This window comes from Heterodontus francisci, chromosome 15, assembly GCF_036365525.1.
Source record: "Heterodontus francisci isolate sHetFra1 chromosome 15, sHetFra1.hap1, whole genome shotgun sequence".
Lineage (NCBI taxonomy): Eukaryota > Metazoa > Chordata > Chondrichthyes > Heterodontiformes > Heterodontidae > Heterodontus > Heterodontus francisci.
Genome location: NC_090385.1, coordinates 27808576 through 27826863, shown reverse-complemented (window position 1 = coordinate 27826863; position 18288 = coordinate 27808576).

Sequence of the window (18288 nt, the reverse complement as noted above, 5' to 3'; positions counted from 1 at the left end):
CCAATTCAGTGAGACGCACTCCCAGATTTGTAGATGTACTCACAGCTGGTACTGTCTCTTGCTCACCTTCTAAACTCATCTCAACCTGGTTTCATTGTTTCTCATTATTTATAATTCCTCCTATTTTATTGTTTCCCTTTTTTTTCTCTGCCTCCAGTTTGGTTTCCTTTGCAAACTTGAAGAGTTTGCTTACGATACCCTTATCCACGACATTAATAGGGAGAAACTCAAAGCCATCTATCCGAGTACTTAACTTTCAGCCTGTAAATTTCCCATTTAGGACCATCCTTAATTTCCTGTTTTTAAGCTAATTACTTAACCAGCTCCATACTTTACCTCCTATTCTAGGACTTCTTACCTTAACTTAATCAATAATGTGGAACCTCATCAAATGTGCTTTGAAAATCCAAATATATATCAACAGCATTTCCCCAATCCATTATGCCAGTAATATTTTAGAAAAACTCCAGTAAGCTAGTTGAACATGATCTCCCTTTCCTAAATTCATGCTGATTATGTTTCAAGAAGCTTATGGTTTCCTAACTGATCATCCATCAGATCTCACAAAATCATTTCAAAAACCTTCTTTACAGCTATATAGTAATTTGCATTTATATAGCTTTATACATAAGGATGAGAAAAAAAAAGGTAAATGGGAATAAAGACACAATAGATACTGAGCCATTGTAAGACATTTAGGAGGTGACCTAAACTGTGCCTCCTATTTTGTTCAAAAAGCTAAGTTGCATAGATTGGCATAGAAATTACCACATGGACACAAGCTGTTCAACTCAACCTGTCCATTATGGCACGTATCCTCCATATAAGCAATAAATCATAATCCCATGTGTCTGCTGTATTCCCATATCCCTTTATCCCACTTTCCTTCAGTAACCTATCTAACCTATTCTTAAATGTTTGCCTGGTCTCTAGTTCAGTCACAAACTCTGGTAGTGCATTCCACAGCCTCACAATCCTCCATTTAAAATGATTTCTCCTGCTTTTTGTCCTAAATCTTTTATATTTAAACCAACACACGCTGAATTTTACAGACACCCCTGATGTCAGAGGTCGTGGCAGTGGTGGGGGGGGGGGGGGGTGGAAAATTCCTCCGGGAGAGGGCCACCACAAACCCTGAGAGGGCCCGGCCCAATATTTCCACCAGTGACGAGGCCTCGTGGCGGCCCCCACGCCGCTCGGCGATGGGACCGTTATTAACATATTGTCATGCAGGTACCCACCTGCCAGGAATGAGGCATATTAATTTTGCCACATGGAATTCCATTTCAAATTGTTGCTGGGAAGAGAAGGCCTGTTACAAGGACTGCCAGACCTTGGCTGGAAAAAAAGGACATTTGCATATCAACAGACAGTACTTGGAAAGGACAAAGAAGCCATTCCCTGACATTCAACCCACAATGGACTTTTGATCACCAGACATTGAAGGTGGGGGAGCTCACATTCCAGGTTGACTGTTAAGATGGCTGAATACACAAATGGACATGGTCAGACCACGTGACTACCCTGCTCACCAACTTGGGGAGTTTTAAATTGTAGTGACAGTTTTTGAGCTGGCAGAAGGCTCTGTGGGAGTATAAATTTCAGCTCTCTATATATAGACATGTTGTTAACTGGGCAGTAATGGCCTCAAAATGGGCATGGTAGCCTTACTCAGGGGTTCCCCTGAGTTTGTAGGTTATAAATTCAAGCCCTATACAAGGGATTCAAGGACAAAATCTAGGCAAATACCCCAGTGCAGTACTGAGGGAGAGCAGCACTGTTGGAGGTGTTCTGGGATGACCTGAAGAGCGGACCATCTTAAGGAACTGCAAGTGAAGATCACCAGAGGAAGTGATGTTGTGTCACACATGAACAAGCAGTTGTGGGTGAAGCTCAACAGAGTGAGACGTGTGTAGGTGTGCTCATGCAATAGCTGCTTCTATATAGATACATATATATATATATATATATATATATATATATATAAAAATATATGTTACAGTTAAAGTTAATTTGGATATTACTTGTAGTCCTGTGAGTCTTAAATAGATCACGCACAAAAGGAACAAGTATTGTTATATGGTGGCAACGTTTGGGTTTTGTTTTTCTGAAGACCACCAAAAATTGCATCATGGCAATGTTGGATGTTTTCTGAAGAACACACCAAGAGCAAACAAGGAAAAGCAGGCTGCCTACCTGGAGTTGTTGAAGATCCAGCAGGAGATCCTACAACACTGCAGTGAGCTAATATACAGACAGGACCCCAGGAGGTGTTAAATCTCTAAGTACAGCAGGCAATTTGCCAAGAAACCGGAGCATTCACCTAATCTGGCAGTGGGTTGAAAAATTTGAAAAGCAGTAGCTGAAACCATTACTGTTTTAGTTTTCCCAGTTTTTTTTGTTGCATGATGGAAAGGGCTTAAGCCAAAAAGTGTAGGGAGAGCTCAACAGCACCATTGGAGGTCCACAGCACAGTGAGAAAGCCTGGTTGTGGCAGTTGCCAGTACTACAAGCTCCAGCCCTCTTTAAAATGCTGCTCTGTTTTTTTAAAAAAGGCTGCTCACAGTTTTAAAAAATGAACCAGCCTGTGTAAACACAGCTCTCCCTCTGTTTTAAAAAATGATGCAGTCTCACTCTTAAAAGGGGTAGGTCAACAAAAACGAATCTGTCTTTAAAAGGGAAAATAGAAGTATGCCTGTGAAAAAGAAAACCTGTGTAAAAGCCTGTATTTATTAAAAAAAAATCAGGATCATCCAGAGAATGGTTTTCAGGTATCCAGTTATGGACTGGAAGTTGGACATAGCATCTGAATTTAAAATGTTCTAACAGTGAATGGAACTGAATCAAGAAGTAAGCGAACTAGAGAAACAAGCTATGAAAATTAAGATTGTGCTGGGCAACGAGAGCTTCTAACGAATCAATACATTCGGATTGTCAGCTGAGGATCAGAAAGACCCTAGCAACATATGTGCATCCCTGGAGCAGCAACTCAAAATGAAGGTAAATTTTTGAGTATGTAGGCTTGAGCTTATGACTTACCGGCAAAGGCAAGATGAGTCCAATGACCAGTTTGTTGCAAGACGCCAAGACAAAGCTCAATATTGTGACTTCACAGATACTGAATTGTCAGGATGGGTTATAGAGCAAGTAATCATCTTTTCCCCACTACCCCTTTCAAAAAGACCTACTGAAAAAGAAGAAAGGGAACATCATAGAAGCACTACTCAATGATGGAAGGAAATTTGAAGCCGTCATGGCTTCATAGGGGCAGCTACGACAATTGGTATGGTAACCAAGGCTCTAAAGTCTGCTAAGCCTTGTGGCAAATGTGGGCTGACTCACCCAATTCTTAGTTGCTTGGCGTACCAAGACCAGTGCAAAGCTTATGGCATGCGAGGACATTGGGTAAGGCAGTGCAGAAGATTGAGCTCAGATACTGCACACAGGAATGGTGGCAGATCACATGCAGAGAGTGCATCTGCAAAACAAAAGGTGTGCCAACACATAACAAAAGCCCAAGCAGGTACATCAGGTTGGCAGCGAGACAGAGAGCTGGGAGGACACAGATGAAGACTGCACTCTTGCGAACAACGAGCAAGCATTTCACATAGTCAATTTGGATCAACTTGTCAATGCTATCATGCAATCTGAAGTATTCACCATATTCGGGATTATAATGTCCGCAGAAGAGTCATGAGCATAAGCTCAGAGTAAAAATTGACACCGGAGCAAGTGAAAATATTCTGCCCATCCATTTAATCTAAAGAAATGGGAATCTATGGCGCAACCCACCACAGCAGACTGACTAGTGCTTTGTACTGGTGAGCTGAATAGTTTCAGAAGGTTAAACTCCAGTAGCAGATACCCTTGCATATGCTTAAGATCTTTGCTCTTGTCAATCTGCACCTAAACTCGTTTGACTTTGGGTAAATTTAGTACATCCCTGAGGGAGAAAGTGTGGACTTGTACCAGGCAAACAAAAACTAGCTATCTGGATTTTTCAGTACTTTTATTTACAGTGTCTTTCAGATGACAATAGGTTTCTGCATGTGCCAAACATGCAATTGACAAAAATAATTTGGGAAACGGATCAGAAACCCTCACCAATTGGATAGCATAGTTATTTAGAATATTTCCATTTTCTCTATGAGACTAGGGTTTTAGCCAGTTCATATAAGCTTAATAGGATGTAGGCCTGATATAGGTTCTGTATTACTTAGCCCTAAATTAACTCATGCCCTAGTGAACATAAATCCACAATACTAACTGCAAAAGGAAAGGCATAAAAACTGAACATGTCTGATTGTTGCAGTGGTTAAGGCACCTTATTGGGGTCCTTTACTTTCACTAACCCATGTTATAAGATAAAATATTTTTTTGATTTCCAAATGAAATAAATCCAATTATGTAAATGCTCAGTTAAGGAATTAAAGAGTTAAAATTTTGAGCTTAGGTCTGGGAGACAGAGAGATTGTAAAGAGACTAGTTGCAGACAGAATGGCTGGGGCAGGTGCTGAAGACTACTTATGACACAAGGTGTGAAAAGTTCTGTGCTTAAACAGAACCCTCTAATTAGATAATAAAGTTCCAGCACCTTCCTTAATAAAATGTTGCATGTGTTGAGCAAAGTATCTGTATTATTCATACAACCGTAAGAGAAGGGTCATAACCTTGAATATTGAATGTGATTTAAGTATGTACGTGTACAGTACAACACCTTAGAGTCAATGGAGCAAGGCTCCAGAAAGTACTATAAAAATGCTTACAAAGGACAGAGAGTAACCAGCATTAGTATACCATTAATAATTTACATTGCTTAGTGCTTAAAGGGCCATCATTGCCTCATTTGAGTTTTTGGACAGGTTTAGTTTTAGAATAGAATCCTCCTACAAATGTGCTGTTGAACTGCTGTGCTGGTTACTCAGAAAAATTGCAGAAGACAATTACAATATGCCCACTTCTGTACAAACCTCTACAATGCTGTTTCTTTGAATTTGCTGTACTGTGCACAATACACAATGATATCAGTCATGACACAACCCTCTCCTCTGTTTACAGATGCAAAGAATCTTGAAAGACACTTCACTCTGCCAACATCATCTTGTTAGGAAGTCCATTATATTACATAGGCATTTTCCAGCAGATGGCTGTCTCTTACTATTACGTTGGTTGTGCTATACAATGGAGATATCCTCCCAAGCAGCTTAATTTGTTTTCTCAATATACAGCATATGTACATGTTGGAAGAACCATTATTATGCTACATAAAACATTAAGGGAGCCAATGCTACATTTGTAAAAAAAAAATGCATAAATATGCTTGTTTCTTGAAATAAAACATGATGTTTCTGCAGCTGTGTGAAGGATAGGACCCATGGGTTTAATTAACCACCAATGTTACTCTTCAAGTCTTCAGATCAAGTATCAAAACAACTTGCACCGCATTTTAATCAAGCGTTACAAAGTAGCCAGGATTCTGTTCAGACATATTTTGGGTTAACAACCAGACTATTATATCATCCATCATTGTGCTTCCAACTTTTATGTCAGTTTTTTTTTTATCCTTTTATTTCTTGACACGGAGTACTATTCTCAAACTATTGCTATTCACAACATGCATAGTATTTGTATTTAGCCATCAGGTAATAACTATAAGAATTTTATTCTTGCAATTACAATACTGCATCTTCAATGCATGCTTGAGAACGTTACACCATTTCAAAAATGATCAGATATTTTATTAGCCCTACTGCAGAAACATTGGAGCATGAGAACAAATTGTTTCTGAAACCAGTTGATAATTCCATGGCTTCCTTTGGTAACTGTTTTTCATTCTGAATATTCTTTGGAAAAGTTGAAAAACTCTGATTATATCTTTCGTCTTGAAATGGTCAAGAAACGGTCGCATTGTCCTTATGATGTAACATGTTTCTGAACAGGATTTCCCACAATTTTGCAGACTGGTATGAAAGAGTTATTAATTACACAATTAATTTCAAATGCTGTATGAATCTGATGACTGAGAACAACTGCATGGGCTTCAATTTCAGTTAGTCAAACTCTGAACAATGAATTTGATCCTAAAGGTGTCTCAAAACGTCCAAAACTATCCGAGTTATTCAAGGAAATTATATTGAAACTCAAATGTTAATGGTATAATAAGGTGAATTGTTGGTATTACTGCGCCTCATTTTTAAGCTGGATGCATCTGTTTGTTCAGTAGGTTTGCTGTGGAGCTGCAACAGTGCTTTATTTCTCATCCCCAAGCACTTTGTATGGGGGGAAAATGTCAAATACAACAAAAATAATTTTATTTTGCATGGAAATAGTTTTGACTTCTTTCAGATTTAAAGAAGGATAACTGCAGTTTAAACGATTGCAAACCCATTTATAAAACAACGCTTTTTATTAGTCTAAAATCTGAAAAGTATGGAGTAGGGTAAGTGAAATTTGGGTAGAAAGGAGGGTCAAATCAGTAAGGTGAAAAGCACCAGCAATGATATGCTATCTTGTTAGGAAGAAGAGTTAAATAACTTGTGGCAACGAGAAGACAGAAAAGCTCAACTAGATTTTCGAGGATTCTGTTTTCAAAAATCTAATTTCAAACAGCAGATCAGAATACAGCTGGTTAAAATTGAAGGGGGCAGTGGGGAGAACGTGAATATGAAAATTCTGTAATAACAGAAAATGCTGCAAATTTAGGTTAATGTCTTGGGTGGGACTCATAATCAGAATACTAACACATCTTTCACTGTCAAGTAATAATTAACCTGCTGCTCACTTTTGGCATATTCTGTTTTTATATCAGCTAAATTGGGATTGGACAATGGGAAAATTGAAATCACCTTGGAAAAATTGCAGTAACTGACAAGTTTGACATTTGTTATTCCTGCTTTGATTAAGGATACTATATATCAGTGCAGGTGATTATCATATCACTTATATTAGGGCTGATTTCCTGATTGGCCACTTCCAAAAAGAAGCAGTGGTCATAGGGAGTGCTGGTCAGGAAGCCATGGTTTTGCTGCCTCTCATTTTCCATTGCAGAAAATTTGGGAGTCAGCCTTATTGTTCTTTCATTTACTTAACACTTCCACTATTTTCCAACAAAACTTTATTTGGCAGCACATTTCCCTCTAGTTTTCTCCATTTGCTGTTCTCCTATCATCTCCTGAATTTCGTGTTTCATGCTGGAGAACTGTCTCACAGGCAGTGGCAACCTTTTCGTACCTCACCCAAGTGGCTGTTCTTTCAGTGTTGGTGTGTTGTTTAACTGTAGGAGGCATTACAGGCAATCTGAAACCTCGCCACACACATGCACTTTCCAGTAGGGGTCACCATGCAGCTATAGAAACAGGAACACTGGCTGACTTTCCAGCTTCCGAGCCCAGAGACATTGTTGACAATTGTAACATCCTCATTGCCACCCCAGCCAAAATTATTCTTTTTAATTCATTCATGGGATGTGGGCATTGCTGGCAATGCCAGCATTTATTGTCCATCCCTAATTACCCTTGAGAAGCTGATGGTGAGCCACCTTTTTGAACCACTGTTGTCTGTGTGGTGAGGGTACTCCCACAGTGCTGTTAGGTATGGAGTTCCAGTATTGAAACTTGAAACAGTGATGATGAACGAACAGCGATATATTTCCAAGTCAAATGGTGTGTGAATTGGAGGGGAACCTGCAGATTGTGGTGCTCCCATGTGCCTGCTGCCCTTATCTTTCTAGGTGGTAGAGGTTGTAGGTGTGGAAGGTGCTGCCGAAGAAGCCTTGGCGAGTTGCGGCAGTGCATCTTGTAGCCAATGAAGTACTCTTGAAGTGTAGCCACTGCTGTACTGCCAGGAAATCTAGCAGCCAATCTGTTGATAGTTAAGACCCCAAAAACAGCAATGGGATAAAAGATCAGATAATCTGTTTCAGTGATGTTGGTTGAGGGGTAAATATTGGCCAGGACACCTGTTGAACTCCCCCACTCTCCTTTGTATAGTGACATGGAATGTGTAGAATAAGTGAACTACACATGTTGATGGAGCCTGGCATGTTTTCATTGGACCTAAACACTAGCAGACAGAATGAGAAAATTAATTGTGTAGAACCTATACAATGTAATGACCTGTTTTTCGACTATGATGCCTGAAAGCAATTGGCAACTATAGTTTCATCTGACAAAATGCAGCATTCATTAGTATTTTAAGCTACAGGTTTGGCATTGACAGCAAATTTAAAACTGAAAATAGGGCACCTCTGATGCAACTGAAAGACAACCTGCACCTTTTAAAGGGGAGTTGCACTCTGGCTCGGGGAGTAAGGAAACATTCCCGGTTGAAGAAGATGGTTGGAAGTCTGGACAGGACTCCCAGGTTCTCCAATACAACGTTGAAGGCCCTGGTCCAGGCGTAGACAGGACAAGAATGATCCTCGTCATTCCAGGGAATATAAAGCCCCCCACCCGCCCCAGGTAACTCCTCTAGTGCCTGTGGAAAGAAGTTGCAGATGAGGTCAATGCCAGGTGCTTAGCTCCCAGGATTTGGCTGCAGTAATGAAAGAAGTTCTATTACCTCAGCAGAGGAATCAAGGTAAGAATGCTACTCTTTTACTCTCTGCTCAGACCTCCACCATATCAGCCTCATTACTCAACACTCCAGTTCACCACTTTCCTTCACTTTCTTACAATCACTACACCATACATCACTCCACTTTTTTCTCCTTATGCTCATACATACAGCATTGCTGCATCCTTCACTTCCCCATACCTCTTATCTTACACATTGCATGCATAGTATTCAATGGTTACAAGTACATTCTCTAAATGCCAGCCTCACGAGACTGTCACTAATACATTCCATTCTTTATTGCGGTCGGTCACGCTTTGAGCGCCATCACAGACAATGGGGGATATGTCGTGCAGAGTTTCTTCAGGGTTCCTCGTTTCTCCTTATTTCCAGCTCACACTACATACTCTGCATGACAAACTGAGGCTACTTTCAGCAGACACTTCTTCCTCTGTTCTACCCTCACACCAAAAGCTAATCATTATCCCTCTTTCATTTCAGGTGCAGGAAAGTACTCTTGAAGTATAGCCACTGCTATATCTCTGCCACTTCAGGAAGAGGCGGTCAGCCTTCCAGGTGATGCACTGGATCCTCACCGTAGAAAGCACCAGCTCAGAGATTGGCACATTAAATGCTAAGCTAAAGGAGGGGCCTTCATGTGGGAGAGCTGGGAACAGTTGCAAGAGATCTTGGAGATGGCTAGCAACAATTGGAGAGCTAGAGTTTCACTCCACTGACAGTGCTGTCAAGTAGCACTTGCTTAGCAATAACCTGCTCAGTGACGCTCAGTTTGGGTTCCGCCATGGCCACTCAGCTCCTGACCTCATTACAGCCTTGGTTCAAACATGGACAAATGAGCTGAACTCAAGAGGTGAGGTGAGAGTGACTGTCCTTGACATCAAGGTAGCATTTGACCGAGTATGGCATCTAGGAGCCCTAGCAAAACTGGAGTCAATGGGAATTAGGGGAAACTCTCCGCTGGTCGGAGTCATACCTACCACAAAGGAAGATGGTTGTGGTTGTTGGAGGTCAACCATCTCAGCTCCAGGACATCACTGCAGGAGTTCCTCAGGGTAGTGTCCTATGCCCAACCATCTTCAGCTGCTTCATCAATGACCTTTCTTCAATCATAAGGTCAGACGTGGGATATTTGCTGATGATTGCACAATGTTCAGCACCATTCGTGACTCCTCAGATACTGAAGCAGTCCATGCAGAAATGCAGCAAGACCTGGACAATATCCAGGCTTGGGCTGATAAGTGGCAAGTAATATTCGCACCACACAATTGCCAGGCAATGACTATCTCAAACAAAAGAGAATCTAACCATCTTCCCTTGACATTCAATGGCATTACCATTGCTGAATCCCCCACTATCAACATCTTGGGGGCTACTATTGACCAAAAACTGAACTGGAGTAGTCAATAAATACTGTGGTTACAACAGTGTGTCAGAGGATGGGAATCCTGTGGCAAATAACTCACCTTCTGACTCCCAGTGCCTGTCCACCATCCACAAGGCACAAGTCAGGAGTGTGATGAAATACTCTTCACTTGCCTGGATGGGTGCAGCTCCAACAACACTCAAGAAGATCGACACCATCCAGGACAAAACAGCCCACTTAATTGGTACCCCATCTGCAAACATTCACTCCCTCCACCACTGACGTACAGTGGCAGCAGTGTGTACCACCTACAAGATGCACTGCAGCAACACACCAACGCTCCTTAGACAGCATCTTCCAAACCTGCGACCTCTACCAACTAGAAGGACAAGGGCAGCAGATGCATGGGAACACCACCACCTGCAAGTTCCCCTCCAAGTCACACACCATCCTGACTTGGAACTATATTGCCATTCCTTCACTGTCGCCGGGTCAAAATTCTGGAACTCCCTTCCTAACAGCACTGTGGGTGTACCTACCCCAAATGGACTGCAGTGGTTCAAGAAGGCAGCTCAGTACCACCTTCTCAAGGGCAATTAGGGATGGGCAATAAATGCTGGCATAGCCAGTAATACCCACATCCAAAGAATGAACTTTTAAAAACAAACAAAGGAAAGGCAAATTTTCTCCTACTGTATTTTCATTCTTCCTTCAATAAGACCCCTTTGGAGTTGCAAATCAATTTTGAAGCTTGAACTGATTTTCTGCCCCCAGGAAAATAAATATATACATTTGCATGCATTGTGAATTCCTGTCTATGGCAGTATGTCACAGTCAACAAAAGGAATGTTCTTTATCAGCTAATTCATAATCAATAAACTGAGCAGATCCCACAGAGGGAATGACTCGGCTCACCATTTTGTATTTAGTATATTTCATAAAATCATAGAATCTTACAACACTGAAGGTGGCCACTTGACCAATCGTTCCTGTGCTGGCTTTTGAAAGAGCTGTCCAAGTTAGCCCCACACCCATAAACCAAAGCCTAACAGCAGCCATATACAGATGATTTTCTCCCCCTATGTATACAACATCTTCTGCATTATCTTTATCAACCCTGACTTCATCAAAGAACTGAATAACATTAGTCAGCTGCAAGTTGTCTATATCAAATCCATGGCATTGGACTGATTGGCCTTTAGCCAGCCGGTTTATCTCTCTCCCCATTTTTGAACAGGGGTATAACATTTGCAATCCTCCAGACCTATGGCACCACTCCCATATCCAAGGAGAATTGAAAGATCACGGTCAGAGTTTTTACTTTCTCTACCCTAGCAACCTACCAATGCATCCTATCTGGAACTTTGAGTGATGCCAAACTATTTATCACCTCTATTCTATCTATTTTTATTCTATGCAATATCTCTACCTGCACCCCTCTCCACCCTCCCCTTCCCTCCCCTCAACTGCACCATTAATGTCAGCCTCTTTTTTGGTGACAGTTGAAAGAGTATCCTCCACTTGAGACTCTATCAAATTTATAGTACATAAAACTAAAGACAGAAAATCATATTTTTGCCACATTATCCACCCCCCCCCCCCACTCCCGCCCTCCACTCAGCAGAGGTTTCCACAAGTAACACAAATGTTTCTCATGAGAACATGAAGCAGTGTTCTAATTTTGAACCATTTCTGTTCTGCCAACTGCTGCATCGAAGATTATTTAACTCCTGCAAAATGATGTGCCACAAATTTTCATGGAGATTTTTTGCATGCTGAAATTAATCAAACTGTTGTCAGTGAATAGTGCAGAATGATTGCTGTATGAATATAGTGCAGTTTTTGCAATGTCTAAGCTAAACTGTCAGGGTCCTTTTCAATTATTGACTACAACACTTATCATGGCAAGAGTTTCTACCTTAGATACGTGTTCCTGCTCCAGGTGATCCAGCTGGCTGAGCACAGCTCTCGTATCCCTGTCAGGTGCATTTTTGTAATTAATAAATTCTTATAGTTGGGGCTGGTTAACACTGGGTCTGAACATAGGGAGATTTAAATTGGTCTTTAACAAAAGCACACAATGGGCAATAGCAAATCAGTAGCCCATTTTGCACCAGGCTTGCTTTTTTAACTTTGAAGTCAATTGAAATGAAAATCATGTGCAGTGTAAGATGGGCTGTCGATTTGTTGTCACTTGTTTTACCTTTTTGTTGAAGACCAATTTCACCCACAGTGGCTTTGAACCTTGTAAATGCATTTTTACATTTCTTGCAAACAGAATGAAAGAGAATGGAGAGAGGGAGAGTTGAATATGGAACCCTGGAAAATGTATTTGACAGAATTCCAATGCAGAAAATGTAGGATTGATTATCATATAATAGGTTAACAGCTTGACATACATAAAGGGTATTGTGGGATAGTTAGCATGGAGAGTTACGTTAAAGGACTAAGTGCAGAAACCGGAGATGTATATTGGGCATGATTCAGTGGAAGGTTTGGAACATATGAAATGAGAAAAAATAACTTAGCAATACAGAAGTCAGTACTTACATTTATGCATTATGAATTTACTTAGTGTGATGGAGGCTAATACATGTTTAAAGTTAGATCGTTAGGATTTTGCACCGAGGGTCAATCTATCTCAAAATATTAACAGTCTTTACACTTTGACAAATAGTGGGATAATGGCTAGTAACTACCAGTCTCCTCATCATAATAGCCTGCTTCTTTTGACAGCCGACAACAATTGGAACCCACATTGTCATTTGACAAAATGCTATACTTGGTATTATTTTCAACATACTGCCCCAGCCATTAAGGATAATTTCTTTATCAGCTAATTCTTAGACATCAACCCAACCTGATTCCCATGGTGACATGTGTCAAACCTACCATTTTGTACTTACTGACAAGTGTAGCTTTCATTTTAGATTCTAGCTACTTAAAATCATTTAAAACTATATGTAAATAAAAAGAAAGAAATTCCAATTTTTGTCAAAGGCCCCTCTTTCAACATACTCTTAATCTTCCAGCCAGAATCTGCCTGTCCTATGATACATCCAAATTAAACAAAAATTCTCCAGAAAAGTTACTTTTGAGTGCCAACAGAAAGACAAATGTTTGTCCAACATTAGCGTATGGGAACATTGCCCATACCCAATATTCATTTTAATATGGCACTTACAAAATTCTGAAGTTACTTTCTTACTAATCATTATTGGCTTAAAGCACTTATAATGATATAATGCTTAAGTTTGACCTTAGATGTACTTGTGGAACCTCTGAAAAATAAATTGTAAATGAATGCTTTATTTTCCATTTAAGTGGAATTACAATACAATAATCAAAATATAGAACATTTTTAGATAAATGTTTAGGTACATACTTTGTTAGTATTAAAAGACAGAATTTGCAATTATATAGCACTTTTCACAACCACAGTACATCCCAAAGGACTTAACAACTAATGAATTATTTTTGAATTGTAGTCACTGTTGTTAGGGAAACATGGCAGCAAAATTGTGCACAGCAAGTCTGACAAATTGCAATCTGATTAATTATCATGTAATCTGATTTTTGCAATGGTAGCTAATGGATAAATGTTGCCCAGTACACTATAAAAACTCCCCTGTGCTTCCCGAATGATGCCATGGGTTCTTTTATATCCATCTGAGAGGGCAGATAGAGCCTTGGTTTAATATCGCGTCCAAACGACAGCACTGATGTGTCAGCCAGTTTTATGTGCTCAGGTCTCTGTAGACAAGCTTTTACTCATGACACTCTGACTCTGACAGGTTTGCTACAACTGAACCAAGTCTGACTCACTGGCAGCTATGATAATAGAAAATGGATCCTCAGCACAAATTTGATTGAATTGATTGGATTTATGCCTGCAATCTTCTACCTGGTGAGTTTCCAATCACGGACATGTCATTGTGAGGAGGCAATAAACAGATGTTCGGGGGAATGAAAACAAAAAATAGGAGTGGCAATTTTAAATTTTAGTTCTGCATTAAATCTTACAAAAACATTTTTAAATGTTTTACCTACAAATAAATTAAAAACAGAGACATCAAATTGAATCAAGAATGGCTTTGAAGATCTTCAGCTTTATAGACCATATAATGTTGGATTCGGTCTGATAAAAATTAATAGGGTATTTAACATACAGTGGATTCAATTTATTGTCATCTCCTTTGCTCTCACTCCCTGCTGGCTGATTGATTTATTTTGTTCATATACAAGGAAAAGCCATCAATGTCAATGTATTCCCTGGGGCCCTCTGTACATAAAAACAAAATGAAATAACACAGATGTAGAAACAAATGCCAAAAGCAAAAAATGTATAAAGGAAACTGATAGAACACAGAGCAGTTATATTGTTGTATGTCAGAAGGTGTTAAATGTGAAGTAAATAAAATTGGTTTAATTTGGCTTTAAGAGATATCATTATTGGTGCTTATATTGACATAGGAAGTACATGCAGCCAGCAAACAGACCTGTGTCGAAAGAATGATTTGGAAAATAGCAAAAATGACAAAGGTGGTATTAAATTGCATGTTAATCTCCGTAGTGTAACTAACAAGATTGATGAGCAGCAGGCACAAACTACTACATGGGATTATGACCTGGTTGCATTACCAGAGACAAGGCTCAAACATGGGTTCTTAATATTCATGGTCACCAAGTATTCAGGAATGATAGGTAAGAAAAAAAAGGAGAGGGCATAGCAATATTAAAATTGATGTTACAGTTACAATAGAAGGGAATTATTAGATGGTTCTAGGACTGAATTTATTTGGTTTGAGTTGGGGAATAGAGGGGGAGCTGTTACATTGTTGGATGATTTCTATAGAGCTCCAAACAGTGAGAAGGAGACAAATGCTACAATTCAGATAACCAGGCAGTGAAGGATGGAACTAGAGCCTAGCCTTTACATACTTACAAGTTTTTACTTACAGAGACATGCATTACAAACATGCACCTCCAAACTCAGCAACCACAGCTTCAGTCTGCTCCTATATATATGAGCACAACTGAATCCTCAGTTAATGCCCGCCACTTCAAACAACTTCATCCAATTAAGTACAATTAACAATAAATGAGCAAATTTGTTGGTAAAATTTAAAGGCATGTAACAAAAATAGAGGAGTAATATTAGGGGAATTTAATTACCTTGATATAGACTGGGAAAAACTAATGCTAAGGGTAGGGAAAGAGAGGAATTTCTGATAACAGCATAAGGGAACTTTCTTGATCAATATGTCTCCAGTCCAACAAGGGAGGAAGCAGTTTTGGAGTCTTTCAGTTCTGATGAAAAGTCATCAACCTGAAACTTTGTGCTGAATTTCAAGGTTGGGAACAGAGACGGGAGGGCCAGAAAATACCAGCACCAGGTCACGTGTCAGTTTCAGGACCCCGTTCCAGGCGCTGGCAATGTTAAACAGGGCGGGGGAAGGCGGGACAGCGATACCACTCTCTTCCCTATTGAAGCTAATTAAAGTAGTTTACAAACTTAGTAAGAGCTTGTTGTAGGGGGAGGGGGAAATTTTGAAGGGGGTGCACAGGTTTGAGGAGGTATCTGTTGCAGATTGACTGGAAGGAGGTGGGTACAGAGTGGGCAACCAATCGTGGCTGCCCCAAGGCATTACCCTTGCTCCATAAGAGGGTCAGCGGGGCAAAGGGGGACTTGGCATTTAGTAATGAGGCTCCCTTGTTGCTGCACAGGTGGCAGAGAGAGCAGGTACTCAGCACTCGGGCAATGACTGGGGTTGTCACCCATCTGGCATTATGAGGACAGAAGAATGGGGGCAAGGTTGTCAAGGATTAATGGGTGGCCACCTGTCCAAGAGGAAGGCTGCAGCTGGCAATGAGGGCACAACTATCAGATTTTGGGCCCAGTGGTAATGAGGGGCAACACCCTCCACAGGAAGAGTGGAATCCCAAGCAGCATGAGGAGGGCACAGGAGAGAAAATAGGGGCAAGAAGGACTTGGAGGCCAAACCCACAACACAGAATCTACTGTTGTAGATGGAGCTATATGGAGTTGACCGTGACCCAGTGCCACAGGGACTGCGACTCTCCAGGCAGATGGTCACAGACATCTGTGACCTTGTCGCCAAAGACATTGCACCTCACAGCACTGGTCGCCATGTCCTGCCAGTAGCCATCAAAGTCATTGTGGCCTTGAACTTCTTCGCTTCTGGCTCCTTCCAAGGGTCAGTGGCAGTTGTTAGTGGCATCTCTCAAGCGGTTGCATGTCACTGCATCTCACAAGTTATTGATGCCCTCTTTGCCAGAGCTGGACAGTACATTCATTTCACAACACATGCAACCTTGCAGGGACAGAGGGCAGTAGGTTTCGCTGCCATTGCTGGTTTCCCCCAGGTACGGGACATCATTGATTGCACCCGTGTGGCCATCAAGTCACCCGGTGACCGACCACTCAGATTTATCAACAGGAAGGTCTTCGATTCCCTTAACGTCCAACTAGTCTGTGGCCACAACAAGAGCTTCCTCTGTGTATGTGCTCGCATTCCTGGCAGCTGTCATGACTCCTTAATCCTCTGCCAGTCCACGTTGCCTCACATCTTGACTCCAACCCTCAAAGTGCAGAAGTAAGAAAAGTCTCCTACATCGAACAAGGTTTAAGAAGAATACTGGGCCCCAACGAAAAGAAAGACCTATCTACAATCAAGGCACTTTACAGCGAGCTTGAAGAACAGTAACCAAAACCATCGTCAGATATTGCCTCAAACTTTTTCAGTTTATTTCTTCTGCTCTTTTCTGTCTCTATCTGCAAGTGTGTATCGCGTATGCATGCTAGCGTGGGTGCGTCGGTTATCCGTAGGCGATAACCGAATTAGAGTTTAAGTTTAATAAAGCTCAACCTTTTCTCGTTAAACCTAAGGAAACCTGTTTGTCTAGTTTCTTTGCCTTATAATTGGAAGTTAGTGAATAAGGATTCACTAAGGGGGAGCTAAAAACATGGTGTGTTTAAAATTAAACCCTATTACGGTAAGACCAGGTGAAGGCTGAGAGAGAACCCTAGACCCCTTTCTCACCTAGTCGTAACAGTAGACAGAAACAGTAAGAAGACACCCGAGTGACCCACCGTGCTCCACATGACGAGGTGGCCTCCTTCTGCCACCTTTCGGGAATACAACCTCCCTCCTCTTCCTCAAGGTCTTCAACATTAAATACAGGTCAACATCGATGATGCAAGGGGCTACCCTGCCCCAGTTGTCAGGCCTCCAGCTCTCCTGTAACATCTTGCTTCCCTCTGGTACTGTGGAAGGCTTTGGCACAATCAGCAGATCTCTCCCTCAGGACAGCCAGCAGCCTCAGTATTAGTTGCCATGGGGAGTCTAAATCAGTCCCGCACTCATCTAACCCACCTCCGTTCCCACCCCCACTGGCTCCAACTGGACAGGAAACCCATCTCCATATCAACTGAGGGCTCACACCATGAAAATCTTAACTTTAGTCAATTTCCCACCAGAGGTGAGTTTCTAACAGGAAAACAAACCCGGCTCCTGTTTCCTGCGTCCATGCCGAAAATTCAGCCCAGTAACACTGTTTCTCTCTTCACAGATGCTGCTAGACCTGCTGGTTATTTTCAGAAGTTTTAGCATCCACAATATTTTGCTTTTGCAAGCAGTTTTGGACCTGGTTCTGGGAAATGAAGAAGGGCAAGTGAAGTGTGTCAAAGTAGCAAATCGTCTAGTTAACAGTGGCCACAACATAATTTGGTTCAAAGTAATTACGAACATACGAACATACAAATTAGGAGTGGGAGTAGGCCACTCGGCCCTTCGAGCCATTCAATAAGTTCATGGCTGAACTGATTACGCCACATTTCCATCTACCCCCGATAACCTTCCACCCACTTGCTTATCAAGAATTTATCTACCTCTGCCTTAAATATATTCAAAGACTCTGCTTCAACTGCCTTTTGAGCAAGAGAATTCCAAAGACTCATGACACTCTGAGAGAAAAAAATTCTCCTCATCTCTGTGTTAAATGGGTGACCCCTTATTTTTAAACAGTGATCCCTAGTTTGAGATTCTCCCAAAAGGGAAACATCCTTTCCACATCCACCCTATCAAGACCCCTCAGGATCTTATATGTTTCAATCAAGTCACCTCTTACTCTTCTAAATTCCAGAGGATACCAGCCTAACCTGTCCAATCTTTCCGCATAAGACAGCCCGTCCATTCCAGGTATTAGACTAGTAATCCTTCTCCGTACTGCGTCCAATGCATTTACATCCTTCCTTAAATAAGGAGACCAGTACTGTACACAGTACTCCAGATGTGATCTCCCCAATGCCCTGTATAGCTGAAGCATAA